This window comes from Vombatus ursinus, unplaced genomic scaffold (genome assembly GCF_900497805.2).
Source record: "Vombatus ursinus unplaced genomic scaffold, bare-nosed wombat genome assembly UNPS02014818.1, whole genome shotgun sequence".
NCBI classification, from domain to species: Eukaryota; Metazoa; Chordata; class Mammalia; order Diprotodontia; family Vombatidae; genus Vombatus; species Vombatus ursinus.
The window spans coordinates 53,590,102-53,614,373 of record NW_020954596.1 but is presented as its reverse complement, the minus strand read 5'-3'; positions in this window follow the sequence as shown (position 1 = coordinate 53,614,373).

Below are 24,272 nucleotides of genomic sequence, written 5' to 3'. Positions count from 1 at the left end.
TTTACTTTCTTCCTTGCCCTAGGTGCAAAATTTCCTAGTTACAGTTCTAATGATGGAAAGGTCCCAGGCAGTATTTAATAACACATGTCTGACCAGTCTCTGCTGAGGTATTTCTTTCCCATACAATTATTATAGAATAATGGTGATGAAGTGTTACCTGATAGTATATTTTCACAAATATGATTCAAATTCAATTCTTCTTCTTTCCTCAGTTGTTCCCACCCCCATTCTGCCATAATGAATGTATGTTTTACCAAATGTTTTGGGGAGTATTTTTTTAATATAGAGCATGAATTAAACATGGCTGGTGAAAGAGGTCTGCTTACTTAAAGGTGTTATTTATTGAAATAATTCATTAAACTATTTTTGTAAAAATCCTTCACTTCCACTATTAGCAGTACTTTTTACTAATTCTGAAGCTATTTCTATGGCATATGTTCATTCATTTCTCCAGCACACTCATGATGCCTACTTCCTCTTTTGTGTTTATTGGGAGGATAACAAATATTTTACTACTGTATTCAGTACCTCATTAATGTCCAATAAACTCATATTACACAATGAAAAGTGAGCATGCCCTTGTTACTACTGCTATGAAAAATTAGCTCATTTATTAAAATGTTTATGAGGTGTGTAAAGAAGTCTAAATTTCTTAATTGCAAACAGAGTTAACATGACACAGTGTTAATTACATGACATGGTCATTTTACTAGTAATTGCTATACATATTCTTACAAATGACATCTGAGTTAGCTTTTGTGCCCAGAATAACAGAATAAATGTAAGGATTTCTTCATTAAGTGGTAGTAAATTATAGACACATTAACAAAAAAAAAAATCCTACTGAGTCTTATGAGCCTTTCAGGGGTATTGAAAAGAAATTGTAAATATAAAGTGATAATCTTAAAACTGAATTGAAGTAAAGTCATTTGTAGCTGTGAAAGTTAGAAAGTCAGCAAGGGAAATTATTTTAAAGCAATATTTTCAGAAATGAGATATAAAGATCTTTTGGAATTAGTCATGACTCATTCATTTAAAGATCCTTAGAGTTAAAAGATGCTGCAGAGGAGGGAGGGAAAGGAAATCAGGTATCAGAGGGACAAATAAGGAATAGGATATGGAGGGATGTTGTAAGAAGAGAATTGGAAGCTAATTAATATTTATTGGGGAAAAGAAAAGAGAAATTAGGTCTAGAGCCATTATAAAAGATTAAAAACACTTTGTAGGATTCCGGGGAGGGGAGGGTTAAGGATAAATGTTGGAAAGGAATTTCATTAACTGAGTGAAAAGGGAGTTTGCAAAATTTAGTTAAATGCCATAATAGCTCATTAGACCTTAGAGGGGAAAATAATCTTAGAGGCAATTTCATCCAACCCTTTTCATTTTGCAGATGAGGAAACTGAGGTCTGGGGATGTAGAGTAACTTCCAAAAGGTCACTAATTAGTGGCAGAACTGGAACTAGAATTCAGGTATCAAAACTTTCAGTGTAATGTTTATCCTGTTTGGGTAGAAAAGGTTGGGAAACCACTAGCTTAAGGAAGATAAAAATCCACTGCTATCAAAAATGCAGGGAGGAAGTTTCTCCTTCCATATAAGGCTACAGGGTTGAGCTCATGATAATAACACTACACCTTTCTCTGAATTAATTGTCACTTCTTACCATAATATGTCAAAGGAAGTATCTCTGATAACTGTCCAAGCCTCAAATTATTTGCATTATAGAATGTCTCAGCTCACCTTGTAATGTCTTCCAAGGAAGAGTGCTTTCAATTGAATGTTATATTTCCATATGTACAATATCAGCCAGCCAGACATTTGTGTTCTGATATTAGGGTGAAAGCATCCTTCATTGGACAAAATTTTTCTGTAGATGCTCTAAAAGCAAGTTTCTCATGATCAATGGTAATTTCCCCCCAAAATTGATTAGAGAGAGAAGAGAGATGTATTATTCACTTGAAAGCATATGATATTTTAAAAGAAAATTACTTCAAAAAGAATAAGATTTTTGGAAAATGTGTCTGGTTTTTGCTGAAATATAAAGGGTATCAGCAAGGGGGTTGATAGAGAGTGTAGTTTTTTTTTTCCACCTACTTGGAAAGTCCTAAAGGATCATGGAAGACAGAAGCTCCAGAACTCCACAGTTTCATGTCTTGCACTATCCATTGAAATCCAGCTTCCTATCATCCTTCAGTCACTTCTTCCAGTTGGAAATATCATACTTCCCACCAATTCCCTCAATGATAATGGGATACAATAGTATTTAACATCAACTGCAAAATGAAAATTCCTAAAATATATTTATATACAGTGGCCTTATATGGCTATGCCACTCTATATTTTTCATTCCTCTTACTGCTTTGATTATGATGTACTGTATGGTAGCTATAAAATCAAAGTCTCTGAAAAGTTTCTGAAGCTTATTCCCTTTTGCAAGATTTTTAATCAAGGAGACTTGTCAAATTAAAACCTAGCTCATCATCTGTCCTCTGGATATGGATTCCCAGAATGAGTTAACTAATGTGTGATTATAAGCTGTGTCTTATTCAGTTAAACATTTTTCCTATTGGGAATTCAAGGATAAAAATGCCAAGGGTTGCTGCATATTAAGTTAAAGATGGGCTCATTTTTCTTTGTGGGAATGAAATGTATTTTTATAAAAGGCATCTGTGGTTGCTAATACACTGCAATCCTATGCATATGCCCCATTGTGCTATGATTGTCATCCTGGGTTCTAGAAGTAAATACAGGGTAACCTGGAGGTGGGGGACACTAGCAACTGGGTGAGTTAGGTCTCATGTGTGAGACACACATTTGTAGGACACTAGATTTAAGTTGATTATAGTATTGTCAGTATTCACACTGGAGAGGAATGGACGATAGTCTTGCAAAAACTAGATGAAATAAACAGTGGGTGATGCCATTTGCGCTGTCCATCACTCTAACAGAATTTGTTTTTCATTGACAACATCCCAAAGGACCTGTTGGATCTATTTGTTGTAGATTGTTGTAGCTTACCTGAATGACACTTTGGATTTCTTAAGCCTTAAGGAGAAATATGTCTCCTACATAAAGAAGGTGAAAACCTTGTTGTGACACCAGGATTTATACTGCAAAGCTAGAAAATGTGTGTTCTAAAATCCAATTAACTTTTGGGAGATTTATTTTAGTGTCAAAATGCCTCAACATAGGTATGGAACATGTGAAGGTCAATGGGAATTGTCTAATATCTTGGAATCAATGTGTTTTCAGTATTCCTGGGAACTACCAACATCTCCCAGAAATTTCTACCATTTAATTTCTGCCATTTAAGAAGCAACACAACTTCTAGAAAAAAGAAGAAAGAGCAAGAAGGGGCCTTCTAGATCTTGAAAACAGCCTTGATGGTGGTGCCATTTCCAGAGTATTCCAACTGCAAGTATGTATGTGTAGATGGAAATATCAGGGCTGTCCCTAAGTATATTCCTCTCACAGTGAATTGCAGAAGAGAATCTAAACCCGGATTCGTTGTAACAAAACTTTGCATTTTACTATAGACAGTTATCTTCCACTGATTGTGAACAGGGAGTGGCTGTCACTATTATGTTTTCCTTCAAGGCTCATTGCAGGTGCAGCCTCCTCCATGAAGCCTTCCCTAATTTCCCTCTAATTTGTTAGTGTTGTCTTCCACCCCAATTTTCTTTCTATTATACTTATTTGTGGGTTTGGTATATCTTCCCATAAGAACATAAGCTGCTTGGTGGTAGGAACTGTTTTGATTATGTCTGTGTACCCCTGAGACCATATACAGTGCATTGCACAAAGTAGACACTTAATAAGCATTTGTTTGAATGAATGCGATTTGGAATACCTACGCCACAAAGCACTATGCTAGATGCTGGGCCAGCTCCGTAAAGATAAGTTTGGCTACAGAAGTGAGGTTAATGAGTCTTCAATTACTGCTGGACAATCTCTGCTGCTGATAAAGCTTATCTGATAATCAAAAAGACAAACAGCAGTAAAGCAAAACACTCAACTAAATTGTTGAAACAATGAAGTAGGAAATGGGAAAACCTTTCCATCAATACATAATTGAAATATCTGGTGTCACATTTACAAGTCTAGGATTTGGTTACATATGTTCCCTCCTGGGTAAGATGAAACACTCCAAGTAACTTCTTCTATCCTCCCAAGACTATGCCAATTAGGAAAAATGCCTGGGTCCATCTCCAGGGATCCTATACTTCTGTGCAGCTCCATCCGTATTATTCAGTCTATACCTCCTACCTAAAGTGTTCTCTTTGCACCCCTTGCCCCAACACACACACACACACACACACACACACACACACACACACACATTGGCCTTCCATACCTCATTGATCCCTTAAGGCAAAGATTTTCCTTGTCATCCTAAGCCATGGTGCTATGTAAGCATATCACTCTTTTAATCTCCAGTAGCATAGTACTGTATATAGTATAATCAAAATAATATGACAACTTCCTTCTGGAATAAAAATGTGATCTCCCTATAAATGGCATCTTTTATGGGCAGATAACTCATGTTGACAGCTTGCAAATGGCTTGAATTCCTCAGGCATTTTCTCTGCTGGACTCCTCCTCCACATCCAATTGAAGATACAGGCCAAAGGAGGATTCTGCCAAGTTAATCGTGAAATTTGATCAGCCTTGGAAAGGTGGCAGGGTGGGAGGGGGCCAGTCAGGGAGATTTCCTAACATCTTTCTAAACTTCAGTAGCAGTGATACAACTTAATTTGGGATGTATAATGACACATGACTCTAGGCATCAGCATTCAACATTGATCTTTGGGGAACAGAAAAGAAGAGTGTTTCTTAAATTCTGTGTCAAAGACTCTAATATTGCCTGTGTAGTGATCCAGAAGTGACCTCCCCCTCCTCTGAATGCCCTAGGTAGATCTTTGTACCTTTCTAATGAATGAATGAATGAATGAAAACACATTTAAAAATAGAAAAAAGAATAAATAGATGAATAAAAACACAGTAAGTGACTTACTATGAGCAAAACATTAAGTACTGAGAATACAAATAGAAAAACAAGATAGTTCTTACCACAAAAAGTGCACATGCTAATAGAGGGAAATAACACATGTTAGAGGCTTGAGCTGTAGAACAGATAGAAAAGGCCAGTGGTCCAAACAGTGAGCAATCCAGTTTGGCTAGAGTATTGAAGAGAGATAAGCCTGATGTATAAACCCATTTTATTTAGCAGCATTTTGATTGATAAAATATTATCCATTTCTGACATGTAATAATTTCATGGTGTCAAGACCTTTGATGTCAAGGATTTTCTTGCCTGAGTCTTCAGTAGCTGGAACTGCTAAAGAGGTGGAAGTCTCGCAGCTTGGGCAGAGGCAGTTGTCCAGTGGGTTCCCTTCGGGGATTGATCACCTGGACAATGGCAAAGGAGTCCAGCAAGAAGTAGAGGCAATGATGGGAGCAGCGTGGCTACCCAAATGTCTTTTCAGTATGCAGTCCTGACCAGAATCTACAGAGATCCAAGAAGGAGAACAGTGATGGTGGTAGTGATGCTATGGCTTTTCTCTTTTGTGCCCTTCCCCCATCACATTCTGGGATGCCTTGATAGTTGGGCTAAGCTTGATGCCTGCCCCTGGTGGTTTTTTGGTTATTGGCACCAGTAGCAAGGTAATGACAGCGCAGGCATATCTCTACTATGGCACATGTAGAGTATTTTATGTTTTACAACTCTGAAAGACTTTAGAATTCTGCTTGGTGCAATGACAAACCACAATTCCAGAGAACTGAAGATCAAACATTCTATCTACCTCCTGCCAGAGAGGTGATAGATTTAAAATGAAGAATGAGGCCTTTTTTTTTTTAGACATAACTGATAATGGGAATTTGTTTTTGCTGAACTATGTTTATTTGTTATAAGGGTTTTATGTTTCTTTCTTTTTGGTTCAGTGGGGAGAAGTAAGAATGAAATAAAACATGTGCTTATAAAAATTAAAATGAAAAAATTTTCAATTTAAAAATATTGCTTTATGCTTTCATTATTAATATTTTACATCTTATCCACCCCCCAGCTGTATGAAGGTAGGTACCAGATATTATTAATCTTTGATTCCCCACTGTATCCAGCATGTTAACTTGCAGATAGGAATTCAATACATTTTCAAATGAATGAATGCATGCATGAAATTCTAACAAGACAACAAAGAGTAAATCATCCAGATTTGAGAGGAGTATATATATGCATATATATATGAAATATCTATATATATTTCAAAATCAGAGTTAGCCTATCACTTTCTGACTCTAGTGCCATCAGAAGACAGAGGTTTTTCATTTTCTTTGTTCAGAAATCATTCATTTTCCTTTTTTGTGAACATGATTTAAGAGAAGTAGTTTAAGATGAGCCGATTTCTATACCACTACCCCCTTTAATCTGCCTACTTAATAGAATGCTTCAAATATCAGACACAATCAGCATTTCAGTTAATTGTTAATTGTGGCAATCCAGAGTTTACTTCTCAGGGACAAATCTCCTGGGGAGCTTCAAAGAAGTTGCACTTTGAAAAGTTACAGGCAAGGAGAGTCTATATTGTTTCTCAATCATCCGCATAAAAGTGATGATGCATTTTCCAAAAATAACACATACTTCTGAACAACTATACAATTTGCAACCTACACAAATTTGTCTTTTTAAAAAGTGACTTCTTAAAGTTCCCACAAGAATGGATAGAAAAACCCTACCTCTGGTGAAGGTAAAAAAGTACTTAGCACAGTGCCTAGCACATAGTAGTTGCTTAATAAATATTTATTAATTAATTAAAGGCAAAACAAAACCCACTCTCAGGTTTTAATAGTATTAACAACAGAACACAAGACCCCATCTAGGTCAGGAAAATTCAGTCTAGTATAAGAAGCGTGTACAAGAAGAAAGTCATGATTCTCCAACAATTTGGTTCTGTGCTAAGTAAGTAAAAACAACAATGAAAAGGTAAAAGGTGTAATTAAAAGGATACCACTTTTGCTTTAATTGATGCTTTTTATATTCTAACATTTGCAGTTCCGTAACATCCCTTTTATAGAAAGAGACAGATTTAGAAAAAATAGGAGAGTCTGGTTGGGGGGCAAATGGGCTCAACTGTATTTTGATATAATGTAATGCCCTAATAAAACCGTTAAGGGAAAAGAAGCTAGGATTTTTTTTTGAAAAGAGGAAACAGCACATAAAGCATTTTAACTGCACACACATATATATACATATATACATTTCAAAATTTTGCTATAAATCATATCAGTCATCCAATCAACAAGCAAAATGAAATTATGGCTACATGGAAAGATAGCTCTCAGAATCAAATAAAGTAGTTATTTGTGCCCACATGTGCCCAGGAAAAATCACTTCATGAAATATTTTATTATCTCAACTTGGAGTAGGGAAGGAAAGGAGAAGACAATAAGCATTTATATAGCATTTACTACATGCCAGGCACTGTGCTAAGCACTTTTTACAAATATCTCATTTGAGCTTCACAACAACTCTAGGAGGTAGGCGCTATTATGATCCCCACTTTACAGCTGAGGAAACTGAAGCAAAGATCAAGTGACTTTCCCAGAGTGACACAGCTAGTCAGCTTCTAAGATCAGATTTAAACTCAGGTCTTCTTAACTCCAGTGCCAGGGCTTCATCCACTGCCCCGCTAGCTTCCCTGATAAGCAAAAACAAAGAAAGAAAGAACCAGAGATGACATTCTTGGTCTACTCTGCTCTGACCAGAACATATCTAGAGTATTATGTTCAGTTCTTAGACCCATACTTTAGGAAAGACATTGGCAAACTAGAGGTCATCCATGAAAAGGGGCCTGTTGTAGTGGATAGAGTGCTGGACTTGTAGTCTGGAAGACCTGAGTTGAAATCCTGCCACAGACTAGTTGTGTGCCCATGAGCAAGTCACTTAGTTTTCTCAGTCCCAGTGTCCTTATCTGTAAAATAGCACCTACCTCACAGGCATGTTTTAAGGAGCAAATAAGATAATTCATGTAAAATACTTTGCAAACCCTAAAAGATTGTGAAAATTTCTGCTATTATTATTTTCTCACCCTTATTTGCTCAATGGCATCTAGATGGAAATGGTCTTGGGAAGAGTGAATATCCTGTTAGTATTCTTTTATATTTAGTGTTCTGTGGACTACTGTACAGGTGGCTAAAATAACTGTTTTTTGGTAATTGAATAGAAGTATTCAAATGTAAGCTCACCATCTGAGGGCTCCTGAAAGCAGACTTGCTACTATCCCGGTAGCAAACAGGATAGCAGAGGTGATGTATACCACATCCTATTGCCACAGGATTTTGATTCTTTCTGCCAATTATCTATATTATCAAAGCTTTTCATTCCATGTAATTAGAGAAATAAGAAAGAAAAAGGGTGGTGGAGGGGAAGGAAGAGAAGAAGAACAAGAACAACAAAAATAACAACAATGACCAAACTAGTGAAGGGAGACTAAAGATTATTCCCTAAGGATCAACTGAAAGTGTTAAGTTGTTTAATCTGTAAAGTTGGGGTGGAGAAACATGAAAGTTGTCTTTAAATGTTTTATGGCCTGTCACATGGGAAAGGAATTAGGATTGTTCAGCTTGGCCTAAGGGACATCACTGGAAGCATAAGTAGATGTTGCAGAGGCTGTTTTAAGTTTAATGGAAGGAAACTCCTATTAACAATTAGAGATGTCCAAAAACTAGGATTGTATGACTTGCTGTGGAGATTTTAGAAGAGCTTTTTTTTCCTTTTATGAATTGGACTCAATCAACATTGTGGTCCCTTCCAGCTCTGAATTTCTTTAATTCATTAAGATTCTTTTGAATATAACTGAAGCTATGCACCAACATGTTGCTGAGGATGAAATAGACGGCTCTAAGCTCTCCCAGACTAAATCCACATATTCTTGGCTATTTAATGACTTCAGCTGCAGAAGTAGGCTCATTTTTTTTAACTTTATTAATTTATTTTGATTTACCAACAATCACTTCCATAACTTTTTGAGTTTTAAATTTTTCTCTCCCTCCCTCTCCAATTCCCTCCCCAGGAAGGCATGCAATCTAATATAGGCTATACATATACATTCCTATTAAATATATTTTCACATTAGTGATGCTGTAAGTAAGAATTAGAACCAATAGGAGGAACCACCAGAAAGAAGAAACAAAACACAACTGAAGAAAAAAATAGCAAATAGTATGCTATGATCTGCATTCGAACTTCATAGTTCTTTCTTTGGATATGAATGGCATTTTCTGTCATGAGGCCTTTGGAGATGTCTTAGATAGAAGTAGGCTCATTTTTAAAAAATACTTTAGCAAGTACATCATGACTTGTAACAGTTTTGACTCCCTAGACTACTAGTCAACCTAACCCCTATAAGGGTACTTCCCCTCCTCACCTCCATCCACTATTTTCCGCTTCCCTTTATGTATTATCTCCCCACATTTGAATATATGCTCCTTGAGAATTATCTTTTTGTGCTTATATTTGTATTTTCAGCACTTAATAGCGTGCCTGGCACTTACTAAATGCTTAATAAGTGTTTTATCTAATCTAATCTACAAATCTAATATTAATGAGAGGCAGCTAGGTAGAAAGATTGCTGGGCCTGGAGTCAGGAAGATTCAACTTCATCAGTTCAAATCTGGCCTCAGACACTTACTAGCTGTGTAGTGACCCTAAGTAAGATACTTAATCCTATTTGTCTCAGTTCCTAATCTGTAAAATGAACTGGAGGAAAAAAATGGCAAATCACTCCAGTATCTTTGCCTAGAAAACCCCAAATGGGGTCACAAAGAGTTGGTCATGACTGAAACAACTGAACAACAACAAAAATTAATGAATCTGGGGGCTTCATCTGCACTGGGCCTATGTATTAAGACTGACCAATCCTGTGGGAGCCTAGCCTTTAATAAAAGAGTTTAGGTGATTTTTCTCATACTCTTTAACTCATTATTTTCCCCTTCCAAAGACCCCAAAGAAAAAACATTTATAACTTAGTTTTTGTTTTTTATTTCTAGGGTTTTTCCAAAAAGGGGGAAATAGAAAGATAATGTACAATATTGAAGAGGTATGTGACATGTTTATTTCCTGCACATAAAAGAAATTCTAGCCCCTCAATACTCAAAAATGCTCAATGACAGAATGACAAAACAACATTCAGTAATTTATAACTTAAAACTACTGTTATAATCTCTGCTAGGAGACTGAGTTATACACACCAGGTCATAAAGCAACTTGTGGACTGACTGAACAGACATTTCACATGTCACCTCTACTCTGTACTTTCCAAATATCTCCTTGTCTAAGTCTTCTGCTGTGGCCCATTTGGTCCAAAAAGAAGTTCCCCTTGCCTCTAATTACCCAATGGAATCAGGACCTCCCCAGTTCACAAGATCACCTCCAAACCTGGATATGTCCATCTTGAAAAAATTGTTCAGTCATCTACTCAGGAAAGAAAACACAAAATAGAAAAGGTAGACAGGGGCCCAAGTGTGAATTCATCTTACTGATATAATATCATCCTTGCTCCACCAGTGAGCAGCTCCAGGGTAAGGGAAAGAATGTTGTGCACCACCACAATTCCATATAAGCAGTCTACTGATAGAGAGTACTACTTGCCATACAGAAGAACTGAAGAGAGATTGCTTTTAATTCTCTCATTAGGAGTTTAGAATACAGAGCCATCTCTAATACAGCATTATAGTCATACTGGGGATTAACTAGGTGTGACTAGGTTGCTTTAACCTTCTCACACCTAGACATCTAATTCAATAACTATTTGTTAGACATCTATCAGGCACTATGGCACAAATACTATGAGAGTATAAATAACTAAGAAACACTCATTGGCCTCAAGGGCACCTAGACATGTCCTATGCACACAATATGCACTAACCAAATACTTCTTGAATTGAATTGAAGCTATCTTGGAAGGTGGTATACTTGTAAGTATATATATTCAGTATACATGGAAGGACAACTACTGGGCAATAAAGCTCACTGCCAACGATATCATACAGTAGCTCACAAGAGAGTTTGCTTATAACTGGGATGACCAAGGAATAATTCTCCTAAGGGGATGAAAAAACAATTAGGGCACTCCTAGGAACTCATCAAGTAGTATGTTCCCATCAGTGTGACATTGACACATCCAATGTGTCACATACTTTAATTGAATCATCTTCACTTTTAGCACCTTTTCCAGAAACATAAATACAAGGTCTGCCTGTACTTTCTAAAGGAGTCAGATTCTACCCAACATGACCATAAACAGATTGGGCAATGGGGGAGAGAGGGACAGGAAGAAGTGAAGAGAATGGGATGTGGAGAGCACAAAACTCAGAATAAAGTAGAAAGCAGAAGACATTCAGGGAAGCTAATTATAATGTAGCCTCCCAGAATCTCAGAGTGAGAAAGGATTCCAAAGATCAGTTAGATCACTTTGTATTACATCACATTTCACAGAAGGGCTGTTGCCATGAGCTCCCTCACCTCATCCCTGGGGAAATGGAATCCATCAAATTTGTGTTCTAAAGGAGCATTTGGAAAAGTAATATGAGGCCCTGGTTAGAAGGCTGACCTCAGAATCAGGAAGACCAGAGGCAGTTCCTCCTCAGACAAATACTAACTGTGTAATCTTGGGCAAATCACTCACCCTCTCAGTATCCCAGGCAACTCTTTAGAACTATGTGTTGCAAGTGCTTACCTGCTCTGGTGGGTGTAGTTTAAACACCAAGAGTTCTGTATAACAATAAAATCACAAGTTCTGGATTTAAATCCAAAGGGGAAAAAAAAAGGAAAAAACAGACATTTTTAAAAAAATTACCATAACTGCCATCAGATGTGTTAATTATGCACTGATGGGAACATACTACTTTCCTGAAGCAACCCATTCTACTGAGGCACAACAGTAATTGTGAAGACATTTTACCTTAACTTGAACTGAAATCCACCTCTCTGCGACATCTACACACTGATCTTTGAAACACCTTCTAACCTCCAATAAAACCAACCTATTCCCTATTCCACATGACAGTCCTTCAAATACTCAGGGATAGTTATAAGGTTTCCCCTGAAAGCTCACCTCTTCAAATGAAACATATTTCATTTCTCCAATGGACTCTCTTACGCCATGGTCTTCAATCTCTTCACCATCCTGATTGCCCTCAATTGATTGCACTCTAGTTTGTCAATGGCCTTCCCAAAAGGCAGTACCTAGAATTGAACAGAGTGTGCCTTCTGAATAATGCAAGGTATAGACAGAACAACTCTCATCACTCTTCTCCAGGACATTACTGTGCTCTTAATACAGTTTAAGATTTTGGTAGCATTTTTAACTAACACATTGGCTAGGTGACATGGGGCCAGTCCCTTAACTTCCCGGTCCTCTAGACAACTAAGACTATTAGCTACAGAGAAGATGCCAACCTGCTCTTGTAGGGTCAGTTTCCTCTTTTGTGAGTTCTCTATGTCAATGAAATTACAGGTCCAGTTCTTATCCTTACTTTTTGACTGTCATGTGACACTTTTAATTCATATTGAACTTATCATCCATTAGATCTTCATCTTTCTCAAGCAACTGTTGCCTCAATACTTATCATCCATCCCATACTTGTGCTATTGGTTTTTTAAAACCCGAGTGTAGGGCTTTCTTAAATTTCATCACATTATATTTAGTCCAAAAGCCCAACTTATTGGGGCTTGGGTAGAGGAATCTTGACTCCAGGTTCCAATGTGTTAGCTCTTCCTCGTAACTTTCCATCTCCAAAGTGTGACATCTCTACCTCCACACAAGTCATTGACAAAATGTTAAAGAGCACAAAACTGAGGATAGGTACCTGGAATATTTCATTAGAGCAGGGGTTCTTAGTTTTGAGTCATGGTAACCTTTGGTAGTCTAGTGAAGTCTTTGGACTTCTAGGAATAATGATTTCAAGTGCAAAAAAAAAAAGTCATACAGAATTTTAAAAGAAACCAGTTATATCAAAATACATTTATGTATTAAATATGTTTAGACCCCAATTTAAGAATCCCTACATTTGAGACTTTCCTTTGAATTGATAGTAAAATGAATATTCTTAAGATATGGTCGTTCATCCAATTCTAAATCAAGTTAACAAGCATTTATTTATTTTTATTGTTTAGTTTTTTTTATTACATTTGAATTTCAGGCTGTTTCCCTCTTTCCCTCCCAACCCCACATAAGAAAAAGCCAACACTTGACATAGATAGATAGATGGATAGATAGATATAGATATAGATATGGATATAGATATGGATATGGATATAGATATAGATATGGATATGGATTTAGATATAGATATAGATATAGATATGGGTATGGATATAGATGTGGATATAGATATAGATATAGACATAGACATAGACATAGACATAGATATAGATATAGATATAGATATGTATGTGTAACTATATAATTTATAGTTCCATATATTAATTCTTTCTCTGGAAGTGTATAGCATCTTCCTTCATAGGCCCTTTGTAGTTGATGTGAACATTCATGTAATTCGGAATAGCTTAGTCATTCCCATTTACTCTTTAAACAATATTGCTATTACACGTATACAACATTCACTTGGTTCTGCTTGTTTCACTCTTTTTTATTTCATGTAATTCCTTGTTTTCTTAAAATCATCCTGCTCATCATTTCTTACAATGCAGTAGTATTCCACCAAAATTATATATCACATCATATTCAGTCATTCCCTAATTAATGGATATCCTTTAAATTTCCAGTTCTTTGCCTCCACAAGGAGAGCTGCTATAAATATTTTAAAACATACAAGTTCTTTTCCTTTTTTAACCTAATCACCTTGGAAAACAGATTTAATAGTGGTATTGCTGGGTCAAAGAGTCAGTACAGTTTTATAACTCTTTGGGTATAATTACAGATAGCTCTCCAGAATAGTTGGATCAATTCACAGTTCCACTAACAGCATGTCAGTGGCTCAATTTTTCCGCATTCCCTCCAACATTGGTCATTTTCCCCTTCTATCATTTACTCAATTGATATGTATGAAATGGTAGCTCCAGGTTGTTTTAATGTATATTTCTGTAATCAATAATGATTTAGAGGATTTTTTTTCATATGGTTATACATACCCTTGATTTCTTCCTTTCAAAATTGCTTGTCTATAGCCTTTGGCCATTTATGAACTAGGGAACAACTCATATTCTCCCAAATTTGAGAAAGTTCTCTATATATGTGAGATAGGAGACCTTTGTGCAAGATTCTGTCTATAATCCCCCCCCAACTTTCTACTTTCCTTCTAATCTTGGCTACATTGATTTTATTTGTACAAAACCTTTTTAATTTAATGTAATCAAAATTATCCATTTTAAATCTCACAATGCTCTCTATCTCTTTTTTATTCATAAATTCTTCTATCCATAAATCTAGTAGGTAGTATGCTCCACATTCTTATAATTTACTTATGATATCTCCTTTTATGTCTAGGTCATGTATCCATTTTGACATTATTTTGGTAAATGGTATAAGTCATGGGTCTTATACTATACCTAGTTTACCCCAGACTATTTCTCAGTTTTCCCAACAATTTTTACCAAACAGTGAATTTTTATCCCAAATGCTTAAATCTCTATATTTGTCAAACACAAGGTTACTACAATCATTTACTACTGTGTATTATATATCTACTCTATTACACTGATCTACCATTCTATTTCTTAGTCAGGACCTGACAGTTTTGATAATTACCATATTACAGTACAGTTTAAAATTTGGCACTGCTAGACTGCCTTCCCTTTACATTTTTTATTAATTTCTTTGATATTTCTGATCTTTTGATCTTCCAAATGAATTTTATTATTGTTTCTTTTCTTTTTTATTAATTTCTTTTTAGTTTTCAACACTCATTTCCACAAGATTTTGAGTTCCAGATTTTCTCTCCATCTCTCCCTTCACCCCACCCCAAGACAGTGTACATTGTGAATACCCCTTCCCCCAATCTGCCCTCCCTTTTATCACCTCCCCCTTCTCTTATTTCCCTGTAAGGCACAATAGATTTCTATACCCCTTTGCCTGTATATCTTATTTCCCAGTTGCATGTAAAAATCATTTTTAACATTTGTTTTTAAAACTTTGGGTTCCAAATTCTCTCCCTTCCTCCCTGTCCACCCACCCTCATTGAGAAGGCAAGCAACTCGATACAGGTTATACATGTGTAGTTATGCAAAACACTTCCATAATACTCATGTTGTGAAAGACTAACTATATTTCCCTCCATCCTATCCCACCCCCCAGTTGCTATATTCTCTCCTTTGACTCCATTCCTCCTCAAAAGTGTTTGCTTCTGATTCCCCTCTCCCACTAACTGCCCTCCCTACTATCATCCCCCCTCTCTTATTCCCTTCCCTCCTATTTTCCTGTAGGGTAAGATAGATTTCCATACCCAATTGAGTGTGTATGTTATTCCCTCTTTAAGCCAAATCCAATGAGAATAAGATTCACTCATTCCCTCTCACCTCCCTCCTCTTCCCCATCACTGTAAAAGCTTTTTCTTCCCTCTTTTATGTGAGATAAATCACCCCCATTCTACCTCTCCCTTTCTCCAACTACCCTAACACTGAGAAAGGTCTCATGAGTTACAAAAATCATCTTTCCATGTAAGAATGTAAACAGTTCAACTTTAATAAGTCCCTTAAGATTTCTCTTTCCTGTTTACCTTTTCATGCTTCTCTTGAGTTTTGTATTTGAAAGCCAAATTTTCTATTCAGCTCTGGTCTTTTCATCAAGAATGCTTGAACATCCTCTATTTCATTGAATATCCATTATTTCCTCTGAAGGATTATACTCAGTTTTGCTGGGTAGGTGATTCTTGGTTTTCATCCTAGTTCCTTTGCCCTCTGGAACATCACATTCCAAGCCCCCCCTCCCCCAATCCCTTAATGTAGAAACTGCTAAATCTTGTGTTATCCTGATTGTGTTTCCAGAATACTTGAATTGTTTCTTTCTGGCTGCTTCAATATTTTCTCCTTGAGTTGGGAACTCTGGAATTTGACCATAATATTCCTAGGAGTTTTCCTTTTGGAGTCTCTTTCAGGAGGGGATAAGTGTTTCAATTTCTATTTCACCCTCTGGTTCTAGAATATCAGGGCCATTTTCTTCATAATTTTTTTTGGCTAGGCAATGGGGTTAAATGACTTGCCCAGGGTCATACAGCTAGTAAGTGTCAAATGACTAGGGCATGTACTTGAACTCAGGTACTCTTAACTCCAGGGCTGGTATTCTATCTACTGTGCCACCTAACTGCTCCCATAATTTCTTGAAAGATGATGTCTAGGCTCTTTTTTTTTATCATAGCTTTCAGGTAATCCAAAAATTTTTTAATTATCTCTCCTGGATCTATTTTACAGGTCAGTTGTTTTTCCAATGAAGTTTTTCACATTGTTTTCTATTTTTTCATTCTTTCAGTTTTATTTCATAATTTCTTGATTTCTCAGAGTCATTAGCTTCCATTTGCTCCATTCTAATTTTTAAGGAATTATTTTCTTCAGTGAGCTTTTGGACCTCCTTTTCCATTTGGCCAATTCTGCTTTTTAAGGAATTCTTCTTTTCATTGGCTTTTTGGACATCTTTTGCCATTTGGTCTAGTCTATTTTTTAAGGTATTATTTTCTTTGGGTTTTTTTGGGTCTTCTTTAGCAAGCTATTGACTCATTTTTCATGATTTTCTTGCATCACTCTCATTTCCAATCCCAATTTTTCCTCTACTTCTCTTATTTGATTTTCAAACTCCTTTTTGAGCTTTTCCATGACCTAAGACCAATTCCTACTTTCTTGGAGGCTTTGGATGTCAGAGCTTTGACTTTGTTGTCTTCTTCTGTTGTATGTTTTGGTCTTCTTTGTCACCAAAGTTAAGATTCTATAGTCTGAATTTTTTTCTACTGTTTGCTCATCTTCCCAGACAATTACTTGACTTTTTAATTCTTTGTTAAGGTAGGGCTTCACTTCCACTGTGGAGGGTATACTGTCCCAAGTTTCAGGGGTTTTGTGCAGCTGTTTTCAGAGCTACTTCTAGGGACGTGCAAATTTTCAGTTCTTCCAAGTTGCTATGATCAAGGGCGAGGTGTTTATTCCTTTCCTGGCCTGTATTCTGGTCTATGAGTGACCACAAGAGCTCTTTTCTACCTTGGAACTGTGAGGAGGATTCCCTCTCCACTGTGGCCACAAGCTCCACCACACCAGCACTCCTCCTCGCCATAGGACTGCCACCCAGGGCTATGACCCAGATCCAAGCATGGGCAAAGCAAGAGAATACTGCCTCAGTGTCAGCAAAGAGATCCCTGCAATGTCCCTCTGATCAGCCACTTGATCCCCCCACCGTCTGTGGGCCAAGAGGCAGCTGCTGCCATAGCTACTGCTCCAGGTTGGGGCCAGATCATGCTCCTCTCTCACCCAGATTTGATAGACCTTTCCTACTGACCTTCTAACTTGTCTTTGGTGTTTGTGGGTTGAGAAGTCTGGAAACCACCACAGCTGCCAGTGATTCAGTCCCCTGAGGCCTGCTCCAGGTTCGCTGCGGGTCTGTCTTTGCCTGTGCAACTCATGCTGAACTGTGCTCCTTGCCCAGCCTGGTGCAATAGACATTTCCCATCAACCATCCAGGTTGTCTTGGGCTGGAAATTTGTTTCACTCTGTCTTTTTGTGGGTTCTCCTGCTCTAGAATTTGTTTACAATCATTTTTTACAGGTATTTGGAGGTATTTGGGGGAGAACTCAAGCAAGTCACTGCTTTTACTCTGCTATCTTGGCTCCACCCCCTGAATTTTATTACTGTTTAGCTCAATAAAACAATTTTTGGTATTTCAATTGGGATGGTACTGAATAGATTAAGTTAGGTAGAGTTATTTTTATTATATTGGTTAGGCCCATCCATGAACAATTAATATTTCTCTAATTATTTAAACCTGATTTTATTTGTATAAAGTGTTTTAAAATTATGTTCATATAGTTCCTGGGTTTGTCTTTCTTAGAAGGTATACTCCCAGATATTTTATATTGTCTATGATTATTTTATATGAACTACCTTTTGCTATCTCTTATTGCAGGGTTTTGTTGGTGATATAAAGAAATATTGATGATTTATGTGGGTGTTATTTTATATCCAGCTACTTTGCTAAAATTATTGTTTCAAATAGCTTTCTAGTTACGTCTTTAGTATTTTCCATGTTTCTCATATTATCTGCAAAAAGAGAATTTTATTAATTTATTGCCCATTCTGGTTTCTTCCATTTCTTTTTCTTCTCTTATTGCTATTGCTAGAATTTCTAATATAATATTGAATAATATTGGTAATAATGGACATTCTTATTTCACTCCTGATCTTATCGAAAAGGCTTCTAGCTTACACCCATTACAGATAATGTTTGTTGGTGGTAGATGTTTCTTAAAATTTTAAGGAAAAATCCATTTATATCTATGATTTCAAGTGTAGGAATGAACGCTGTATTTTGTCAAAAGCCTTTTATGTATCTACTGATATACTCATGTGATTTTTGTTACTTTTATTATTGATGTAATCACTTATCTTAATAGTTTTCCTTATCTTGAAGCAACCCTGCATTACTGGTATAAATCCTACTTTCTGATCATGTATAATTTTTGTGATATATTGTTGTAATGTACTAGCTAGTATTTTATTTAGGATTTTTGCATCTCTGTTTTTGTTCTGTCTGGTTTAGGTAGAAGCACCATATTTGTTTCATTAAAGGAGTTTGGTAGGACTCCTCTTTTAACTATTATTCCAAATAATTTACTTAATAATGAAATTAGTTCATCTTTAAATGCTTGGTAAAATTCACTTCTAAATCCATCTAGTCCTGAGGCTTTTTTCTTAGGAAGCTCATTTGTGACCAGTCCAATTCCTTTTTTCTAAAATAGGTTCATGTATTCTATTTCCTCTTCTATTAATCTGGGCAGTTTATGTTTTTGCAAATATTCTTCTATTTCACTTAAATTGTTATATTTATTGGCATAAAATTGGGCAAAATAACTCTTAGGAAGTGTTTTAATTTCATCTTCATTTATCCTTTTCACTTTTTGTACTAAGTATTTTAATTTCTTCTCTCTCTTTTTTAATTATATTAACCAGTGTTTTATCTATTTTATTAGTTTTTTCCTAAAACCAACTCCTAGTTTTATTTATTAAGTCAATGGTTTTCTTACATTCAGTTTTATTAATCTTACTTTTAATTTTCAGAATTTCCAATTTGATGCTTAATTAGAAATTTTTAATTTGTTCTTTTTCTAGTTTTTTTAATTGCATATTCAATTCACTGATATGTTCTTTATTTTATAAGTGTAAACATTTTGATATATAAATTTTCCTGATTGCTGCTTTTGTTGTATGCCATAAGTTTAATATGTTGTCTCATTATTATCCTCTTTATTAAAATTATTTATTGTTTCTAAGACTTGTTTTTTAACCTACTTAGTCTCCAATTAATTTTTAATCTGTGTTTTCATGGTTCTTTATTAAATGTAATTTTTATTACATTGTGATCTGAAAGGGATTCATTTAATATGTCTGCTTTTAACTATAAAATGTTTATGGTCTAGCATATGGTTTTATAAAGGTGTCATGTACCACTAAGAAAAAGGTATATTTCCATTCAGTTCTCTCCAGATTTCTATCTAGCTTATCTAAGATTAGGTTAATCTCCTTGACTTCTTTCTTATTTATTTTTTTGGTCAGGTTTATCTAGTTCTAAGAGGAGAAGGTTGAAATCCCCTGCTATTATAGATTTTCCATCTATTTCCACCTGTAATTCATTTGCCTTTTTCTTTAAAAATTTGAATGCTATAGTATTTGGTGCATATATGTTTAGTATTGATATTACCTCATTATTTATGGTTGCTTTTAATATGAAGTAGTTTCTCTTCTTAACCCTTTTAATTAAATCTATTTTAGCTTTAGCTTTGTCTGAAAACATGATTGCTACCCCTGCTTTTTTTTTCACATCAGCTGAATAAATACTACTCCAGTGCTTTATTTTTACACTATGTGTGTTTCTCATTTTTCAACGTGTTTTTTGTAAACAACATATTGTCAGGTTCTGGTTTTTGATCCATTCTGCCTGCCATTACCATCCTATGGGCAAGTTCATCCCAGTCACATTCAACATTATAATTACTAGTTGTATATTTCCCTCCCTCCTTTTTTTCCTCGATGTTTAACCTTTTCTCTCTTTTCACCCTATCCCTCCTCAAAAATCTAATTTACTTCTAACCACTGCCTCCTGAATCCACACACCATTTTAAAAGTCCTTACCTAATCTTATCTGCTTGCACTCCTATGTCTTAATCCACACACCCTTCTATGAGTCCATCCTTTATCTTATCACTTTGCCCTCTTATTTCCTTATACTTTAGGAAGACTTTTGTACCCTACTAAATGTATGTGTTATTCCTTCTTTAACCCAGTTCTGATGAGAATAGGTTCTAGCACTCTGCCCACCACCTATTCTCCCTACCACTATAACACTTCTTCCATTCTTATTTCTCATTAAGGGGGAGCAGGAAAGGCTTGTGGTAGAAAGGGAAGGCAGGGAAGCTAGGAAGTGAAGATGAGGAGGGAGAGAAATTTCCCTATTAGCATGGGGGAAAGACAGTGGAAATGCAGAGTCAGGAGATGGAGGGTCTTGTTTAAGGAGCAGCAAGGTCAACAACACTAGAGCAGAGTATGTGGAGGGGAGCAAGATGTAAAAAGACTAGAAAAAAAAAAGAATGGACCATATTATGAAGCACTTTATAAACCAAACGGGGGATTTTATTTTTGATTTTGAAATTAATATAGAGCCACTGAAGTTTATTGAATGGGGTCTGAGGTCGGGGGACGGGTGATATGGTCAGACATGTGCTTTAGGAAGATCAATTTGATGGCTAAGTAAAGAATAAGGTGGAGTGGGGAGAAATTTGAGGCAGGAAGACCAGTAAGCAAGATATTGTAATAGTCTAGACATGAGGTAATGTGGGCCTTAACCAGAGTGGTGGCACTGTCGGAGGAGGGAAGGAGGTGAATACAAGAAGTATAACAAAGGTAGAAACGATAAGATTTTTTCATCTGACTGTATATGGAGCTTGAGAGTATGTGAGTTTAGGATGACAACTAAGTTGTAGAACTATGTGATTAAAAGGATGAGAGTGCCTCTTACAGTAAGAGAAAACTTAGGAAGAGGGGAGGGCTTGGAGTAAAATGTAAGTATATAAATATGTATGTGTATTTATATATGACATATAAATATATAAAAATAAAATATGATGAATTCAGTTTTGGACATATAGAGTTTAAGATGTTTATAGAACATCTATTCAAGATGTCCAGTAGGAAGATGGAGATGCAAGACTGGAGATCAGGAAAAAGGTTTGGCTTTAAATAGATATGAAAATCATCAGCTTAGAGATGATAAGTGAATCCATGAGAGGTGATGAGATTGTGAAATTGTATACAGTGAAACTATATAAAGAGAGAAAAGGTGAGAGTAAGGCTGAGACTTGGCAGAACAAGGTCAGTGATAGGATAAGGGAGCTAAGGGACTTTAAAGAAAAGGACCAGTGAACTGGCTCACCAAGTGAAGGGAGAAGAGTGTAGCCAGTGTAGAGGTGGACATCTAACTCTACTAGCCTACGTAGCCTAGTTGGCTCAGTAGATAGAATGCTGGGAACTGGAGTCACTACCTGAGTTCAAATCTAGCCTCACACAGTTATTAGCTGTGTTCTTAGGCAACTTCTGTTTGCCTTAGTTTCCTGAATTGTAAAATGTTGATAATAAAAGCACCAAGCTCCCAGGGTTCTTGTGAGGATCAAATGAGATAATATTTGCAAAGCACTTAGCATAGTGCCTGGCACATAGTGCCTGGCACATGCTAGGCAGCTGTTATCATTATATAGTTGACACCTCTCCATATACTCTACAAGAATAGCCTGAGAGAGTTTGTCCTATGTTTTGCTGAAATCCAGGTGCTCTCTGTCTAAAGCATTCCTCTATCTACCAGTCTAGTTATGCTAGCAAAATTTAAAAAAAAAAAAAAAGCAAATGAGGTTAGGCTGTCTCTTCATTCAGAATGTTGCATATCCATCTTCTGGTTACCCCCATGTTTTCCTTTTCTCCTGCTATGCTTTTGTCTTTAGCCATGGCCAACTATTTCAAATTCTGACCATACCTACCACTCATCCTGTTAACCTATTTACTTTTTTAATGATAATGGTGTTATGAAAATCTACATTATTCAAGAATTCAACACCCTCTCCCCTCTCTGCCCCATATCCTCTGTCCTAAGATCTAACCAAGTTTTGTATTTTGTCAGCTGTACCCTGAGTTTATGGAGAGTACAAAGGGAAGTGCATAGACCTATAGGCCACTAAGAAATCAAGACTACAATTTGTGGTGGTATTCCCTAAGTTTCTGCAATTGTAAACATGACTAAAATGCCCAACATTGTGCAAGGAAATAGCATATACTTTGAAAAAATCTTTGGTAATTTAATTACATAATAAAATTCAGGTATGAATCCTTGGTTTTCTTTAAAAATGGCACCTCTGTGATTATTCAGAGGCTTTAGAATCTAGATATAAAACCAAAGGGGAAGAACCTCAGCACATTTGACTTGTTAAAGTTTTAATTTGCCAGATAAATTGGTTTCACAATGATTCATCTTTCTTCTAGTACATTCAGAGGAATCAAAATCCCATATCTAAAAATGAAAGAATGACCCTGCATATTTTATATTTTTTTTCCAGGAGAATGTGGTCTTATTTTATGTTTCTGATTCCAGGCTTTGTTAAAACACATGCTGCCACCATGAGGAAAATGCATCCAATTGAAGGGGCTAAATATGATGATGATACACTCATTCTTATCTGCAATACTGATCATGCTTTCATTTTTAAAACCAATCAGTACAAAATATCTATAGATCACATACTACGTACCATGCAAAGTAATAGGGCTTTTACAGAACCCCAAACAAGCAGTCAGGGACTATGATTTCTCAATGAATTCAGTAATTACTATTGCTGCTAAGATTAAATTAAAAATATAAATTTAAAATAGAGGTGTGGGGGCAGGGGGTGGAGCTTGGAGAGAACTAGTCTATGTCTTTCTTCAAAACTCAATTGTGTTATTTCCAGGAATGCTTCTCTGTTAACATAAACAAATATTTATTTATAACCCATTTTAATGCCATGTTTGGCCTTACGTGATATCTCTCTCAAGAGAGGGAGATGTAACCTGTGCATACTTGTGTGCTCTATTGGTATCCATGAAATGTTAAGATATCCAGAGGAAGCACTAGGATTTAGGTGAATTCTCTGTGGAAGATTCAGAGCACCACAGATAAGTATTGCATAGGGTGAGCAGATATGGATGGGTTGCAACAATGAAATGTTTCAAATCTTAAAAGCAACCATTTAAGTCAGATCCCCTTAGTGAGAAGTGAGGGTTTGGCCTGTTCAACAAAAGTTGGCCACTATGGGCAAAATTTGGAGAGACTAAGTCGAGTTCCATAACAAGGCAGGGTGTTATGTATGGTTTTTTTTTTTTTTGATGCAACGTACCAATTTAATGATTTAAAGATTTTGGAATGGGGCAAAGTAGGAACTTAAGGATTTGGCCAATCTTGTAAGTTATTGTGCAGAAAGTGATATATGCTCATGTCTCATTGCTATGTTATACTACGGCATTTTAGAATCTAAAACCAAGGTCCTTTTGGTACATTTATAATTAAATAGTATAACATAGTGAAAAGAGTGGTGGTCACAAAATTTGCAAACTATTAACAACCATATGGAAGAATGCTCCAAATCCCTAATAATGGCAGAAATGTGAATCAAAATAACCCTCAGTTTTTGCCTCATATCCAGTAAGTTGACAAAAATGACAAGAGATAGCAGTAGTGAATGTTAGAGGAATTATGGAGATACAGGCAAAGTAATGTATTATTAGTGGAGCTGTGAATTGGGACAGTCATTCTGGAAAGCAGCCTGGTAAATATTGTTTGACCCAGAGATATCATTGCCAGGCATATATCCCAATAAATCGAATGACAAATAGAAAGGCCTCACAGACACCAAAATACTTATAGTGGCACTTTTTGTGGTAACAAAGAATTAAAAACAAAATAGATGCCCACCCATTGGAAATGGCTAAACAAACTGTGATATGTAAATATAATGGAATATTATTATCGTGCTGTAAGAAATAGCA